The 18,402-nt window shown below is 42.2% G+C and overlaps 1 protein-coding gene across 6 annotated transcripts in view; it reads left to right on the top strand.

Moving 5' to 3' along the window:
• Positions 1–986: 986 nt before the first annotated feature.
• KCNG2 (potassium voltage-gated channel modifier subfamily G member 2) overlaps positions 987–18,402 on the top strand; it is a 58,365-nt gene continuing 40,949 nt past the window's right edge. For 2 of the 6 annotated variants that reach the window (XM_071736277.1, XM_071736273.1), the window contains exons 1-3: positions 987–1,279; positions 2,714–2,769; positions 6,720–6,784. The gene's annotated coding sequence lies outside the window, so the exon portion shown is untranslated. Of the gene's footprint in view, positions 1,280–1,355; positions 1,672–2,713; positions 2,770–6,719; positions 6,785–18,402 lie in introns of those variants that run through there. The other 4 variants (XM_071736278.1, XM_071736274.1, XM_071736276.1 and 1 more) reach the window with 3 other exon arrangements.

Below are 18,402 nucleotides of genomic sequence, written 5' to 3'. Positions count from 1 at the left end.
ATATATTTAAATTGACAATTATTTATTCTGTTTTACCTTGAAAATCAAATCGTTCAAGGGCAATGAAGTGTTCCCTTGAAATGCAATGGGTTTTGTAATTAATGTAAGCAATGACAAAATTTAAAAATAATAAATACTAAAGAATGAAGTACATTTGTACTTACAAAGAGAACCTCCCTAATAGCTACAGATAGTATCAACAAAGTGATGTGGGGACAGAGAACATCTTGCAGCAGATGTGCAACCCATAGGCTTCTTTTGCCAGGCTTCTGACCAAAATCTGGAGCCAAAGACTAGCCACAGAGACATTTTAAATAAAATGGCAAGAGATAAAGGAGGTACCTGAGAAAATCTATTTCAGTCCTTGCAAATACGTTGCAACTCGTAGTACCGAGGAGACGAGGATGGGGGGGGGGGAGAGATGGAGAGGGGAAAAAAAAAATCCATCTAGACATCCTCGTTAGTAAAACCATAGAAGTTACAAGTGTGTTCTCTTTTTGCACGGTTGAGCTGCACGCTGGGGAACAGGGTCCGCGCAAAACCCCCATCTCGCAAAGGCAGCGGATGGGTTGCTGGGCACTGCTGCCAAACGCGCTTCCCAGCCGGGCTCCCAGGACGCGGTCGGGTCTGCACCATAGTTAGTCAGAAACTCGGGAAAACATCTCTCCCCGGCCACGGGAAGCATTGCGTGGGCTCGATGACAGCAGTTTTCTGCCGGAGCCGTGCTGTGTCTGTTGCTCGGAAGCCTGCGAGGGGATTTTGAAGGGGTAAACCGGGTGTGACCGACTGCGCGGCTGGGACGAGCGCATCGGCGGGGAGAGCGCATCCACTACTGCAAGCGCGTTAAAGTCAGTCTCGGGCTTAGTTTTTGGGTAACTCCCGGCAGCTGCAGGCGGGCAGAAGCTGCAAGCCGCGGAACGCCAGGTGGGTATCGTTATCACCTTGCCGCCTGGCAGCAGGACGAGGAACACTGCCTCTCCCGACTCTCCTCGCCCCGCGGGGAAGAGCTGCGGTCAGCGCTGCCGCCGCGGACCCCCACGGCTCTCCTAGCCCGGCTGCAGGGCGGGAGCTTACCCCGGGGGAGGGACCGCCTCCCGCGGCACGGCCATCGCCGCTGACAGGGCCGCCCCCAGCCCTGTGCCCCCGGCGGCAGACGGCGCTCCGCGGCCGGCACTGGCGGTGTCGGAGGCGGCGGGTCCGCACCCAGCCGGGTCGAGCTGGGGAGCCGGGAGCAGGAGCAACCGGCCCCGGTCCCGGTGGAGAGGGGGCAGTGCCTGAGGTGAGAGGGGGCGGGCGGGCCGGGGTCACACGGTGGGCGAGGGGCTGGGGGCGGGGTCTGTACCGCCCGCCCTGTGTCGCCCGCCCGGCGCTGGCCGGTGGCAACTTTACCGCTCGCAGGCGGCATCGACCGGAGTCTCGCCGGGTCCCCTCCGCGCCCTGTGCCGTGTGCGGAGCGAGGGTCGCAACGAGACCCGGGGGGCGAAGCGTGGCCACACCGCCCCGTCCTTCCTACCGGGGTCCCGCTGCCCACCTCCCTCCGGACCCGGCGGCGCTGCCCCTGGGGCGGGTGTCAGCTCCGAGCTGCGCCGTGGCCGCCGCCGAGCCGCCCCTCCCCGCGGCCTTCCCGGCCGTCGGCCCCCCCATTCCGCAGCCCTCGAACTGCGGCCGAAGGTAACGGGGCTGGCGCTGGGGGCAGGGGTCGGTGGCGCTCGGGTTTGCGGAGTGGGGCGGCCTCTGGTCGTGCCTGAACTGCCCGAGAACACTTTCTGGTTTGCTTGCCTGTTTTGTTGGTTTGGGGTGGCCTTTCGTTTTGGTCGCAGGAGCAGCGTGCACCGCTCCGTCACTCAAGTGGCGATGGTGTGCCCTGGCATGTAAGTGCACAGGAGCCCCAAATCCTGTAGATTTTGCTTAGGCAGAGCTCCCGCTGGGTTTATGGGCCTTTTTGAAGGTTTACACAAAATTAGGTCTTTAGTCAGGTGGCAACATCTGCTGAATAACGTGTATAGCTAACGTGATAATGAATTTCAGTTTGGATCGTAAGGAATATTTGCTCTGAATACGTATGTCAGTCATAGTTAATGTTTGTTAAATATGCTAATAAAAATTTGAGTGCGTCGTCTCGGCGAGATCAGACCATAAACTTTGAAGGCAAATCAAAGGTCTGTCTTGATTCAGAACCACACTGTAGGGTTTTAATATACTGCCTCAGCACTGGCCCTCAAAATGAGTTAAGATTAGTCCCAAGGAAGAAGGGGTTTGTCCCGAAGACCCCTGACAACTCTCATCACTTTGTGAAGTATTTTTGAAAAAGCGGGCTCTCTTTCTGTGCAGTGCTTGTCCTGGAGTTACTGTTACAAGAAAAACAACTTGCCACATCTTTCTCCCTGGAAGATTGACTGAGTTTGTAAAAGGTGACAAACCGGAGGGCAAATTATTAGTTCAGCCTGCACCACCAAACTTATTTCAGAAGAAAAGGTGTCTTTCGACTCTTCTTATTCCCCCTGGCAATTTGCATGTTTTTTTAATGACCCAAAGATGACATTCAGAGAAAGAAGTCAGCTTTGCTCAGAGGATTTCAAAACGTCTTTATTTGCTCTTCTTAAGGCTTCCTTAAAACAAAGAAGTAGAGAGTTTGGAAAGAAACCAATTATGTGAATATTCAGCACTTCCTTTCTCTTGGGTAAAAGCTGACTGATGTTCACACTTGTTTCAGACAGGTTTCTAGGCAAGCAGAAAGATCAGACTTGACATTGCTAAGGTAAACCTGAGGTAAGGCAAGAGGATAGCCTTTTTTTCTTTTTTTTTTTTTTTTTTTTTCCTCTCTCTACATCATTCCTCATGTGGGAAAATGGGATTTAAACTAGGCAAATTCTCTCCTTTTTTTTTTTTTTTACATGACACTTTTATTTGATGGGTTAATCAGTGTAACAATTTCTGTGGAAACTCAAGACTTCTACCTTTTAAAAATATTGGCCATATCATCAGATATTTTCAGGCATTATGTATGTGAGACAGTATTGCACTTGCTAGGAGATTAACAGCACTTGGTCTTGTGCCTAATAATACATCATGGGAGCACTGCAGTAACTGTCAATAAATGTCTGTCATCTCTTTGGGCTTAATTATGGAATGGTTTTAAAACAGCACACAGTTTCAGTTCAGCTTTTAAATGTAATACACTCTTATTTATGAATGGCTCTTGTGGTGCCTGGATCTATCAGCAGTGTTCCTTTAATAAAGCTCTGCTTTTTTATGTGGCTTTGGTTTTGAAGCCCTAAAATGTATGAGTTAATTTTTTTTCCCTGTAGTTTTTGTTGAAAAAACAAAAGAAAAAAAACAGAAACACCTTTCCCTCCCCCCCTCACATTTGTTTGTTGAACAGGATGCATAGGCAGAATTGTGATGGCCTTCAGATGATACATCTCTTTCCCTTTTCTTTTGTCGTTGTTGTGTTTGATTCTGGGAGAAATCCTTTAAAATGCCTACTATGATTTCAGGACAGTCTAAGAAATTGCTATTTGTGCCTTACACCGAGCTCTGTAAGAGCAGATGCATCAGTGATCAAGCTGGTGTTGGATGGATTTTTATACATGGGAAACTCTCATGTTTCTGTGGCACAAGACCTGTCTAATTGGAGTAACAAGAGCCAGAATATCTCCTGGGAACTGACAATGCTGTAGCAAACCTGTGGCAGCTTTGTCCATGGGTGCTGTTGGTACAGGGTAAGAGTGCTGAGGTGTTTAATTATTCCAGACTATTGCCTTCTGAATTCTCAGCATAGCTTCTAGCTTGTGAAATTGTGTGGACAGCTATTTGGTTGCTTGTTTTGTGCCACTGGAGGAAAGACTGAACTGGATGGAATCACTGTGTCCTTAGATTGTTTGAAAGGCAGAATGAGAGGAAGCGTTTTAAGACTGAACAGATGATTTTAAAAATACTCAATTTGAATGTTATTAAGGGAAGAAACAGGGAACTGAAGGTAGTGAAAACTCTTATTAAAGATTTTCTAAAAATATAGGGAATTAAGAAGCCTTTTTTTTTCTTTAAAAAATTACACAGGAAGTCAAGGACCAAGGTGTTAAATTTGTTATACAGATTGGTCTCAGTATAAAATTTTGTCAGATATTCATAAGCAATAAAAATTGTTTCTTTTCAAATTTTTTTGTAGCTCTACTAAAAAAGTGAGGCAGCTATGTCAGCTCTGGTCTGGTACTTAAGATATTCAGTGTGTCTTGCATTGCACCAAGTAACTTATTTGCTTAATCTGTTTCCAGTTATGTGACTTGCATGTTTCTCTACTCAGATTAGTGTCTTCATCGGGTTATTTATTACACCTTTCTATACTCAATGGATCTTGATGCTTTGTTTGCATCAGTCAGGCATTTTAAAGTACCTATTAATTAAGCCTGACAACTTCAAGTTAACTTTGTACTGGTTTCCTACTGTATTCATATTCTGCATCACAGCTGAACCTACATCCCATTTCAAGAGGTAGTTCAACCATATGGAAAGTCAGACTTTGGTGCTTCTGTTCCTTTTGTGTAGTGTCTTGCCTGTGGAAGACCCCTTCCTTATTCCTCACTTTTTTCTTTTTCAATTGGACTGATACCAATCTGAATCTAGATTCTGTGCAATGTCATTAAATGATGAGAAGACTAAAAAATAACACTTTTGAAGACTCTTGTGCTGATCATATGGGCTGATGCAAGATGTGTGGCTTTTACCTGACTTTCCAGCAGAATGGGCAGACACTCCTCATGGTACTCAAGATGAGAAAGAGGCCAGAGTCCCTGCTTTGTCAATATGTCCCTCTGCCCTTATGTCTTACTAAAACCTGATGTGCTTTAGGATGAGTGTTTTACATTTTAAACCAGCAAGTACGTCCACTAATTCTAGGTGCATATATTCCACTGAAAATTAATTTCTGGAGCATTCTTTTTCTTCTTAAATACTTAAAATATCTTTATGTTTTTTTCACCCTGGGAAAAAATCTCCTAGCTTCTTAACATGAACTGGCATGTCTGATAATTATTCAGCTTACACCAAGAAATTTGCCATTTCACAACCATTTATTGATAAAATCTAAAACTTTAAACCAGATCAGAGATTTGTGGTCTTTTTTCCAAATTACAGAAAACCAGAGAAAGTATTTAAGTTCTGTAATTGAATCAAGTTTCTTTTAATCAGATTCTACTTCTGAATAGAAAAGGTTCCAAATTATCTCTTTGTCATTGTCTTTCAGGATTCTAAATAACTACATTAAAATAAGTATAATAAAGACTATTCATTGTCATGCCAGCTCTTGGTAAAAACAAAATTAAAGCCACTATATTTACTTGATATCTACATAAATAATGGTTCTCCATGCTCTGTGCTACTTGGTTAACTAGTGTCTTTTGTTTTCCGAGCTCTCTTAGTAGCATTCATGAAGTTTGTTGAAAACAAGGGATCCAAATAAAGTGTTAAATTTGAGTTCTGTACAACTGGCAGGAGGGGAATCAATATTAGGCAAATGGGAAAGAACATGAGCATTTAGAGGGAAAATCACTGTACACAAGATTCTAGGAATATTAAAGCAGCTGAGATGAAACAAAAATAAAGCATTAAAACCATATCCTTTCCTTACTGTTTCAAAAGGTGAAGAAGCCAGACAGCTGTAGTCAATGAGCTGGAGTCTAGTTGGAAGCCTGTTTTTAGTGGAGTCCCTCAGGGGTCAGTACTGGGACCAGTACTATTCAATATCTTTATTGATGACCTGGATGAGGGCACAGAGTGTACTATCAGCAAGTTTGCTGATGACACAAAACTGGGTGGAGTGGCTGACACCCCAGAAGGGTGTGCTGCCATTCAGAGGGACCCAGGCAGACTGGAGAGTTGGGCAGGGAGAAATTTAATGAATTACAACAAGGGCAAGTGTAGAGTCTTATACCTGGGAAAGAACAACCCCAGGTACCAGTACAGGTTGGGGACTGAGCTGTGGGAGAGCAGTGAAGGGGAAAGGAACCTGGGGGTGCTGGTGGATGGAAGGATGACCATGAGCCAGCAATGTGCCCTTGTGGCCAAGAAGGCCAATGGCATCCTGGGGTGCATTAGAAAGGGGGGTGGTTAGTAGGTCAAGAGAGGTTCTTCTACCCCCCTACTCTGCCCTGGTGAGGCTGCATCTGGAATATTGTGTCCAGTTCTGGGCCCCTCAGTTCCAGAAGGACCGGGAACTGCTTGAGAGAGTCCAGTGCAGATCAACCAAGATGATGAAGGGAGTGGAACATCTCCCTTACGAGGAAAGGCTGAGGGAGCTGGGGCTCTGCAGCTTGGAGGAGACTGAGGGGGGACCTCATTTTTATTTTTATAAATATGTAAGGGGTGAGTGTCAGGAGGATGGAGTCAAGGTTTTCTCAGGGGTGACTAACAACAGGACAAGGGGCAATGGTTATAAACTGGAGCGTAGGTGGTTCTGTATAAATATTAGGAAGAATATTTTCACTGTGAGGTTGACAGAGCACTGGCACAGGCTGCCCAGGGAGGTTGTGGAGTCTCCTTCCCTGGAGACATTCAAATCCCACCTGGATGTGTTCCTGTGTGACATCCTGTAGATGACCCTGCTTTGGCCGGGGGGTTGGACTCAATGATCTTTCCAGGTCCCTTCCAACTCCTGAATTCCTATGATTCTATGAATTACACATGCTGGTGTTGATGGAGATTATTCTCATCTTCTTTTTCAGAGGTCTGTGTTCCTCGAAGAGACAAGTAGTGTTTAGACTGAAATGGTACTCACAGGAAGCACAGTGTAAGTACCACTGGTATGGTGTTCTATGACAATTGAGTTAGTCTGTAAGGATCCCGACTATTTTGTGGTCAGTGCAGCCAAGGCTGCCCTTAAGCTTCACGTTGTCCACCAGCCCATCCTTGGTAAGAATAAGGTTCAGCACAGCAACTTTCTCATTGGTTCCTTTGTCACTCAGAGAAGGAACTTGTCATCAATGCAATCCAGGATTGATGGTGCCTTCCTGTCTTGTTCCTCCAGCAGATATTGTTGGTGGTTGAAATCCCCCATAAGGACCAGGACCCTTGAGGACAAAGCTGCTCCTGTCCATCTATAGAGGGCATCATCTGCTCAGTCTTCCTGGTGAGGTGGCCGGTAGCAGACCCCCACTTTATCACCTGCCCCAATCTTCCCTTTAACCCTGACCCATAAGCTCTCAGTCAGCTCCTCATCCATACCCAGATCAAGCTTCATGGACACCACCTGGTCAACAATGTAGAGGTCAACACCACCTCCTCATCTTCCCTGCTTGTTCTTCCTAGAGCTTTTATCCATTTATTTTCACTCTCCAGTCCTAGAAGTCATCCCACCATGTCTCAGTGCTGCCAATAACCTCATAGCCCTGCAGGCACACATACATCTGTAACAGTTCTTGTTTCCCATTTTATGTGCTTTTACATAGGGACATTTAAATTAGGCCCCTGCTGAAGCTCTCTTACTGGCTGGGATTACTTTCTCCTGCATTTCAGGTGTTCTCCTGAAAATACTGTTTTGTTGCTTGTTTGACTGAAAACAGGTATCTCTTAGGGAGCTCTGCATACTGTGGTGACTTTCAAGGTGCGAAATTTTGCATCGTGTCACACTCTCTCCCTTTAACCTCCTCCTCTCTCTTGTTCACTCCCATGCCATGATGCTCAGCAGCACATGGACCATGAGTTCTGATTTCTGTGCCATTTACACAGGATTTTTTTTCAGGTGGGTATAGGGTTACTAGGCTGTTACTGACCTGAGGTGGAATGATTTCATTCACAGCTAAACTGTTTGGTTACAGTTGAAGCAACACTGGACTGGCAGTGTAATAAGATAAGAACCCTGCCAGCATCAACAATGGGAATGTGATGATTTAACCACACAAGTTATGCAGATTAATGAAAGAAACAATACATGATTCCCATTAATGAATTGAGGTAATGTTGCTTGCTGGGTGGTGTGAAGCAATGTCAGCCAGGAGCCTGACCTGCTGTCTGAAGTTGGTTGTCACACTTGTAGATAGATTTTTCAGCGTGTAGAAAAATATTCTGTGTTTTAAAATATTTTTTTAAAAGAGCAACATCTTACTTCGGAAATGAAATGGAAACAATTCCTAGAGAAAGTGTGTTGTCAACACTGTAAATTGTTGAACTGTCAGACTAATAGGATAAACTGAGTATGGGGATAGGCTGAGCCTGAGGGCAGATGGGAGGTTATCAAACTTCTCAGAGTGAAGTCCAAGTATCCTAGGTACTCTGCACTGAATAGATTGTGATGGACAACAGAAAAAACAGTTGTTCTCTTTCAGATTATCAGTGCAGTTTTTTCAGCTGGTAAAGCCAGGAAGCCTAAGCCTCCATGGAGGCTCTTCAATCACAAGATAAATCAATTCAACAAAACTGAGTGAAACCCAAGACTCTTTAGTTTAGAGCTTTTCAAATATTATTCTAAGGCTAAAGTCTGTATGGGTTAGGATTCTACTTTATTCTGACCTGTCAGGTTGAAATTTTAATTTGATTCTTAAGAAAAAATTCCCTTTCCTCACAAACTGCCTTTGATAACATTATTGAATTAAGGAGGAAATACTTTAAAAAGCAGGTATTTCCCAGGATGTGGAGCACGTCCTCAGAGATTTTATTTTACAGTTCTGACATCAGATATGATTGCTTTTGGCGGTCACTGTAACAGTCTTCTAATTAATGAAGATTATGATAGACGATCAAGATTTATACCATTTTTCCTTGTTTCATGCTTTCTTTCCTGTTTTTTCTTCCTGTAATAGTGAATTTGCAGTTACATTCTGATGGCTATATGTCTCCACTGACAGGTTAGTGCCACTTTGTGACCATTACTAGACTTTTTGCCATCTTTTGAGACTGCCAGACGTTGTTTTTCAGTTGAACTGTTGAATTTGTTTACAATAACAGATGTTGATCCAGTGTTGAGCTTACCTCTGTGCTCAGAGTAACAACATATGGACCTTACCTGCCAGACTTAAGCAGTCAGTGAAGCCACCAGAGGCTCGTTTTGGTTTCCTCTTGATGTGTATGTGTAGTCTTAGTTTGAATTATATCATTTGTGTTCTGCCTTTCAACATCCAGTAAAGCCTTGACCCTGTTATGTTGGATTGAGTCAGTTCCAGTGGCAGTACTCATGGTAACAGTTCTGTCTTAGTTCCCACCTACATTTTATTTATCTTCCATTCAGTTGAACTTGGGTTTATTGATTAAGGAAAAATCATGGTACCATGTCAGTGCCTTTGGGATGTCTCCACCCTTCAGCCTACAAGAAGGCAGGAACAAGTCATATTGGTTCTAGTTCAGATGCAGTTTATTTGCTCTAAGTTCTGTACACAGAATAATTTTCTTGCTGTGTTCTTGTCTCTCATGTTTTTCAAGGTCATTTATCCAAGTTTGCTTTTGAGCTGTAGTATTTCATGTTATTAGATGTTAGTAAAGTCATAAAGATGTTTTAGGAAGGACTTTTCCTTATGACTTTAAAACCTGTGAAATCTGTGAAAAGATAAATGGATTAAGGGAGCTGATCAGGGTTACATAGGAAAGAGATAAATAAAAGAAATTCAAGAAGTCTTGTAATTACAAGCCCAAGTAGTCTTGAAGCAGATATAAGGCTCCATTTTATACCTGCTCATTTAGAAACAAAAGGTTTCCTTTGGGGTTTGGAAATGCACAGTGTGCACAACCTTTTCTCTATCCTCCTTCGACGCTTTTGAGAGTCTCAGTCTTTGATAACTGTAGATTTTGAATCCCCTTTTTTGTGTGTATGTTCTTCAGTGTAAATGTCACTACAATATTTCTTCATTTAGTATTAAATTTAGTGGATCCCTATACCCCTTATTTTTAGTTCAGCCTCTCCTGGTGGTTTTATGAGATTTCATGCTGTGAAGGCTTCTTCTGGCTGCAGAAGTGTTTGAATTTGTTCTGCACACTGTTAGGGGCTCTGCAATGGGAGCAATTCCTGTCTAGATGATAGAGAAATGTTCTTCTTGGCTATGCAGAGATAAATCAAAGAAGCCTGTCCAGATCTACCTTGCTGTAAATGAGAGCACATCTCAGTCCTAGAAGTTTGCTCTTATATTTCTTTGTGTTTGTATTGTGGTCTGGAACTAAGACACTCAGAAAGGATTAATAATACATTGTCCTTGTGCTAAGCAAGAGTAAAACTTCTGATTTGATTTCTTTTATGGTTTTAAAATTAAAAATTGTGAGAAGACCTTAAATTCAGTGCCTATTCATGCCAAACTTTACACTTCATGAGTAATTCCTATTCACATAAAAAATCCCCATGAATACATTGGTGTCCTGAATTTCATGGACTCATGTAAGTAAGGGGTTTTAAGGGTGGCTCCTTACAGAACATTTAAAAACATTTTTTATCAAATGTCCTAAAGTCTAATTACTAGTTCACAGTTTGTATGCTTTACCATGTTAGTAAGTGTGATGAATCATTTTTAATAGCTGTTTTGTTTCTCTGCAAGCTCTGATTTAATCTGTGGTAGACTGTGACAAATAACAGCAATTCAAATATTGTACATGTGTATGTGTATGCTTCTCAGAAATACACTTTTTTGTTTCACATCAAGCATGGCCTTTTATGTAATGACTGACTACAATTCTAAATGTTGATTTTTTTTTTTTTTTTAATATTGTCATGAAATAATTTATTCCCCAAACGGTGGGAACCACCTTTAGCTTAAGTGAGAGAAGATCAGGCTATGATCCAAGACTCATGCTTTAATATGAACTAGGTTAATTGAGCTGCTCACAAAAGAAGTGTTATAAGGGGAACAGATAGCTATATTCATGTATCACTGTAAAAAACAAAGTTAGATGAGGATTTGTCGTGTATAATGACAGCAGCCTGATTTTTTTCTGAAGCCTCTGGAGTCAGCATTTCCCTGGGCTTTTCTTGCCTCCTACTTGGTTGAGGAGATTTTTCAAGGATGATCTAAAGATCAAAGAGAGTGGGTGACATGATTTCTTCCCCCTGCTTCTTGCTTCCTTGGCATGCTTTGTTCTGATTATTCATGCTTGAATATCCTTGCAAAGTTTGTTCTCCTTTTACCCTTGGATGTATGAACCAATAAGCTAAGGGTGCTGTTTGTTGAAGGAGGCTTACAAGCTCAAGGAGTGAGATAAACAGTAGGCTCAGTGGTGATGGTTGCAGTTGGAAGCTGTGAAGATTAGTACTTATTTAATTCTGATTGCATCACAATGGAAGAAAGAAAGAGGCCAATTATGACCATCCTGGCCTTCATGATGTTAAGAGTAGCTTGGACAGGATAAGTTTCATCATTCTTTCCAATGCTTTTCACGACTCCATTTTTCCATTTCATAGATCTCTGCAGGGCCCTGGCATCATAAGCTGCAGCCATTGCCTTGAACTTTGTCACAAGATCTAGATGAGGCTCATAATGACCTACTTAACAGGATTTTTATAGTGTTTTCCTTCTCAATAAGTTCTTTTCTGTGTACTATCCTTTGTTCAACCAGCCTCAATTGCAGGCAGAACTGTTGAGGAGACAGAATACAGATCTCAGAGGAATTAACAGAAATAATTTACAATCCTGACAGCAATATTTTCTTAATCATCTTTTTTTCATGAATCTCAAGAATCCACTGGAGTATGTCAGTTTATCCCACTCCTGGTGTTCTCAAAAGTGGACCATTGTTCAAAAGGAAAAAAAAAAATGTACCACAGTAAGATCCTACTCCAGAACTTTTAAATTATTCTATGCATCACTGGAGATTTCAGTAAAAATAATGAAGCAAGAAATGCAGCTGCAGTTATATTAAATAGTATGGAAAGGTATAAAAGAAACCAGACCATTTGTATTCAGAATATAAGTGAAAACTCAGTGTTTGGGTTTAGCAGCAAACTACTTCTAAAAGCAGGATCATAGAATCATAGGAATTTAAGGGTTAGAAGGGACCTAGAAAGATCATTGAGTCCAACCCCCCGGCCAAAGCAGGGTCATCTACAGCAGGTTGCACAGGAACAGATCCAGGTGGGCTTTGAATGTCTCCAGGGAAGGAGACTCCACAACCTCCCTGGGCAGCCTGTGCCAGTGCTCTGTCAACCTCACAGTGAAAATATTCTTCCTAATATTTATACAGAACCACCTATGCTCCAGTTTATAACCATTGCCCCTTGTCCTGTTGTTAGTCACCCCTGAGAAAACCTTGACTTCATCCTCCTGGCACTTGCTCCTTACATATTTATAAACACTGAGGAGGTCCCCCCTCATTCTCCTCATCTCCAAGCTGCAGAGCCCCAGCTCCCTCAGCCTTTCCTCGTAAGGGAGATGTTCCACTCCCTTCATCATCTTGGTTGATCTGCACTGGACTCTTTCAAGCAGTTCCCGGTCCTTCTGGAACTGAGGGGCCCAGAACTGGACACAATATTCCAGATGCAGCCTCACCAGGGCAGAGTAGGGGGGTAGAAGAACCTCTCTTGACCTACTAACCACCCCCCTTTCTAATGCACCCCAGGATGACATTGGCCTTCTTGGCCACAAGGGCACATTGCTGGCTCATGGTCATCCTTCCATCCACCAGCACCCCCAGGTCCCTTTCCCCTTCACTGCTCTCCCACAGCTCAGTCCCCAACCTGTACTGGTACCTGGGGTTGTTCTTTCCCAGATGAAAGACTCTACACTTGCCCTTGTTGTAATACCTTAAATTTCTCCCTGCCCAATTCCCCAGTCTGCCAGGGTCCCTCTGAATGGCAGCACAGCCTTCTGGGGTGTCAGCCATTCATCCCATTTTTGTGTCATCAGCAAACTTGCTGATAGTACACTCTGTTCCCTCATCCAGGTCATCAATAATTATCTTGAATAGTACTGGTCCCAGTACTGACCGTTGAGGGACTCCACTAGAAACAGGCTTCCAACCAGACTCCAGCTCATTGACTACAGCTCTCTGGCTTCTGTAAGGATATGTAATGATTGTGCAGGTTCCTTGAACCTTCCAGTCAATTGTGTTGTATTAGCTGCTTATTTTTTCCATCCTATTTCCATTTATGAAAGCCAGTAGAAGTGGTTGGACTTCGAGCCATTCGTTGCTGGAAATTCAACTGGTCATTAAATGTATTCTAGCAGTCATAAGTGTAATGATCCACTTTCACTTGAAATAAATTTGTGTAAAATTGCACAGATTGGTATTTTGACTTAACACGGTACCAGATAAAATTAGAACAAGTGTTTATGCTGTTCATCTGTACATTTGACATTATTTTCTGTCCTTCTATTGTCGTGAGCATGAATCTCGTCTCCATTCCTTTTGTGCATTCACTTACATGTCCTCAGAGATAGCAGATATTTCAAAGAGTCACCTACAGTGGCATCACAGTCATCAGCTTCATATTCATAGGGCTGAAAATCAGTGTAGGTCCTTACAGGCTGAGCTCACCAATGTCTGACTTCAGTTTTCTGGGTGAACTCCTAAGCCCCAGGTTTGGTTACTGTGCTGCCTGCACCATGCGTGTGTGCTGCAGCTGATTCCCACAACAGACCTGTTCTGTAATGTCCTCCTGTCCTACTCAACACTTACTCAAGACTTGTGTAGCATAAACACAGATGAGTTTCCCTTCTCTGGAAATCAGAGTACTAGAAGGTGTGTGAACAGGGAGGAAAATAGGTATCTTTAGCATAGATACAGGATACAGCCAGGTTTTGTAGCAGCTTGCAGAAGGCAGAAAGAGCTCCAGACTAGACACTGTCATTATATATATATATTTATATATATATATATAACTTATATATATATAAAATATATATTTATATTAATTATATATTTATATTATATTATATTATATTAAATATATATTTTTATATGTATATAATTTTTTTTTTTTTTTTTTTTTTTTTTTTTTTTTTTTCTCCAGGAGAGTTACTGAGCCCCTGCCCTGCCAAGGCAGAGTAATAACTGTGACCAGTTACCTCCCTGAGTTCCATTATGATGGGATGATCCTCAGGGGTAGTTGCCTTCAATCATATCAAAAGACAGAGCTGAGCCTTCAGATTTACTTCGGAAGGATAGTGAGGTGGCAAAAAAGTGCCCTAGACCTGGAGCCATGAGACAGGCAACAAAGTTGCCCTCTAGAGTAAAAATCTCTGATTCTGAACATCTGAAGCAGTGCTCTGGCTTTTTGGCCAGTGCCCTTCAACTCCCGTGCTGAAGCTGTGCAACCTGAGTCAGAAACTCAGGGCTGGATTGAGAAGGCAAAGATGAGAGGGAGCATGATACTGTACCCTCTATTGATGGTGATATGTAGCTTGCTTTTCATACAGTGAGGATGAGAGATAATAAGTGCGATAGTGAAACTGGTATCCCTCTGCCACTTCCATCATTGTATCCAAGCCAACTGGTAAGTGTTGCAGTGCCAAGAGACAACATGCAGGTTTCTAGGAATCTGAGGATGGATTTAAAAACATTTTTATGTTGCTTACTCACCCATGTTACATTTCTGCTCCATCAATGGGTTCTCAGCAGCACAGCAGTTAAGTAGGATATTAGCATAGTTATGGTTAGGGTTTTGCAACTATGCAAAAGCAGTTCCAGTTACCAGTTTTTATTTCCCACCCACATTTTCTGCTGTGCATCTGAAACAAACAACATGGTAGCAGTACAGGTGGTTAAGTCTGTAGCCCCAAAGGAAACTAGACATTTTTAAGCAGAAAATGAGACAAAAAGCTCACTAATGAAATGTGTGTTTGAGCTTCAGACTGGGTGCTTTCTTCCCTGCAGTTGCATTCGCTGATTCTGATACATTCTGGCTGCTGCTAGTGCCTCCCTTTTCCTGGACATGCAGCCTCCCATTTCTTGGGGGAAGAGAGGGAAGGAGTCTGACACCTGACCCCTGAGTTCTTCCTTTTTTTTTGTCCTTATTTTTTTTTTGAGTGGAGTGCCAGGCATGGGTGGGAGAAAAAGAGGCAAGTCCCTTGGAGCTTTGTGGAGGTGATCTGTGTGGGAAGGGATGCCAGAGTACCTTTGGAGTGAAGGATGAGGCAGGCTGCCAAGTATGTGGTAGTAGGAGTGCCTTCTGTCACCTGTTGTGTAGGACATGGCAGGAGAGAAGGCTTATGTGAGGTTGCAAGAAGGAGGTCTTGGCTGGAGCTTCCATTTCATAGCTCTTTGAGGGTAATAGGTTTATTGCACTGTAATGGCTGGGGAGCTAGTGGTTGGGTGGATGCATGGCCAGGGAAGATAGGGACCAAATTGTAACAGTTTTGATAATTATGGCACTAAACAGTCCTGACTCCTTATGTTGATGTTGTAGAACACTTTGAGGAGTCAGTCTTTACACGGAAGGTACTGCTCAGACTTCAAGACATGTAGTGAGGGTGTTGTTCTGTTACAACATGTGCTGCAGGGATAGGCTCAGGTTGGGCCTAGCAGAGCTCCATCTGTTCTCCCATTGACTTTCCCCTGCTCCCCTGATGCAGTGCAAGGGCAGAACAAGGGCAGAACAAGGGCAGAACTGCTCCCCTGATGCAGTGCAGAACAACACTGTGACTCCACTCCAACTCCTCAACCCTGTGTACTACCCACAAGGAATGAGAGGCAAAAACACAGTGTCACACGTGGAGTAAGGGACTGTTACTTCTCCCCAGCAAATTCTTTGTGTCTGTAACTCAGCTTGCCCTGGACCCTTGGAGGAGCTTGTGTCCCTGCTGTATCACCTCGTACAACATGTGTGGAAAAGATGCATCTGCCCCTTTCAAGCATGCCTGAAGTGCTGAAATATGCACCTTGGGGTTGGGTGAGAAGACATTAGCCTGCAGCTAGATACCAGTTGTAAAATACACATAATTTTGGGGAAGACTGAATTAGTGGACTGAAGTACACAGGGCACAAGTGACAAAGGGGTAAACAGCAGCATATGGCAGTTCAGATGTGCAAAATGGCATCTTCTTATTTAGCAGATCACCTGCCTCTGTGGGTACCCTAACTTGACTGTGTAGAAGACCTAACTCTGTCCTAGGTAACTGAATGGATTTGGTCTGGAGAGAGCAGTTCTCGTTGTTCCTCTGACTGAAGTGTTTTCCAAAGTCAAAAGACACTACCCTGACAAAATATTTGAAAGCATTTGAGGAGTCACTAAATGTAGAAGGAATCATTGAGGGGAAAAAAACCCAACCAACCAACCAAACAAAAAAAGGTCCATTCACTTCTATCAGTTCTTGAGCTGGCCAAGATCAAAGGAAAATTTTTACTTAATCATGTACACATCTTGGAAACTTTAGCAGGCTGATGCTTGAAATCAGCCTCCTTCCTCCTTTTGTGAAAGATCTGCAGGCTGGAAGAGGAAGCACAGTTAGTGGGAAACTGAAGCTTAGTAGGAAGAGAGGTTATGCTTGAAAGTTACACATTTTATTGTCACTTGAAGCTTCCTTAAGCTCAGTCTTCTGCTCTGTGAATCATCTTGAATGAAGTCATGGGGCACTGCCATGAGTCAGTGAGTAAGACACTGACATAACTGGAGTGATGTGGTTGGAATAAAGCCAGAAGGCCAGATATAACAAACACAGCTCAGTGTAGCTGGCAGATTGTGTTCAGCCTATGTATGCGTCCCTCTTATGGCTGCACATCATTAATTATGTTTCAAATCAACAAAAGAAATACTAATTCCCAGAGCAAAAATTATAATGTGAGGCATACAGAGCATTTGTTTAAATATTGATTGTTCAGCATGTTGGTAATTGATATAAAATTTGCTGACCTCACCCCCTGAAAAAAAAAAAAGAGAAAGAGAGATGTTAAAATAATCTGTATCCATATATACCCTAGGGAAAGTAGTCATATGATGTGATTTCACTCAGAGTAGTTGGAGTATTGTAGCAGTGATGATTAGAAGGAAAACTTAAGGTATTATATTCACTGACCAGGAAAGGGAAGGAAATACCTATTTTTCTAGGAAAATAAATCACTTCTGGTTTGATGGTTTATGTAGTATGCCCCAGTTATACTTCTAGGCATTGAGTGGCAGATGAAATAAGACTAGTGAAGTCTAGCTAGAGATGTGTGCTCAAAAATTGTCATTATCTTGCCTGTCCTTATGTCATCTTGTACTGGTATTGAATTTCAGCAGACCAAATTTTGAAATTTTTTAGAACTGCTGAGGATGATCAATTGAGATAAATCTGTGGAGGGAAAAGAAAATGAGGGAAGATCAAGAGTACTGACAGTTCATTAGCTTAGTAAACTGTAAGTCTAAGTGTTACACATGTCAGCGAGCTGTAAGAAAGAAGCTTAATAAAAGGGAAATTTTATACTTTGTCCCGGAAAGCAAACAATTATATGAGAAAGGGGGCACATGGAAGGTTAAATGTAACTGTTGCAGATATTTACTGGAAGTTTCAAGGAATAAAATTTGCAGAATAAAACAAGAAGAAATAGGAGAATTGAAAGTAATATTTATTAAGAAATTAAATAACTCTCAGGAAAAGGTTTTGAGAAGGATAGGAATATAAATCAGAATTACTCTAAATTTTGAATGTACCAATTATATAGGTTTGATTACTTTGTTTGAGAAAGCTTTCGTACATTCTGAATTTTAAAGTAGTCTCTGATGAGATTTGTTTTCCATGAATCAGGTGGGATCCGTTTCATACAGAAACTGGAAATGTGTAGAGGGATAACATTAGTTACAGTATTTAAATTTAGAATGTGTTATTTAATACACAGCATCCTCTAGATTAAATAGCCACTGTTCTTCTTGTTTGTGTGTTTACAGTCATTCAGATATGAAAAATCTACTTTTGAACATATACAGCCACACTTGAAATGGCATTTGAATATCTGCATTGCTAATTACCTGATAGAATTATGTAGGTATATTTTGTCCCTACAGATAAGTAGGTGAAAATGTAACCTTACATACAATTTATTATATAATTATGATTATATATAAATATATATAAAATAAATTTCAGAATAAGTAAATATATATAATAAATATCTAATGTAATTTATTTTGTCACTGGTTAGATAACTAAAAAAGCTATTAGTAATTGCTTGTTGGATGTGCAAGGACAATTTTATTTGTTGCCCACATATTCCCTGTGTGATAATAGTAAGTCAGCATCCCTGCTGTGTTAGAGTTGCTGTGTACAGCAGTAAGGATGGAGAGCAGATAACAACAGTGCACAGAGCAGTATGGAAAAAGTTGGGTTGAACCTCAGCTTAGGAACCACAAACCAGAGAAATGTTTGCCAGATGAAAAAGTAATTTAAGCATTATTTCAAAGTTCAATTTCAAGGCCTGTGGGTATGAGATCACAATAGCTTTGAAAGTCGGATTTCTGTAAATAGCTGAGAAATTTCTATATCCAAAACCCAGCTTCAGTAATCCATAGTCAACTTTTTACTT

The sequence above is a fragment of the Heliangelus exortis genome, chromosome 2 (genome assembly GCF_036169615.1).
Source record: "Heliangelus exortis chromosome 2, bHelExo1.hap1, whole genome shotgun sequence".
Taxonomy (NCBI): domain Eukaryota; kingdom Metazoa; phylum Chordata; class Aves; order Apodiformes; family Trochilidae; genus Heliangelus; species Heliangelus exortis.
Note: the sequence above shows the minus strand (reverse complement) of the source record. Positions and strands in the feature narration are given on the sequence as shown.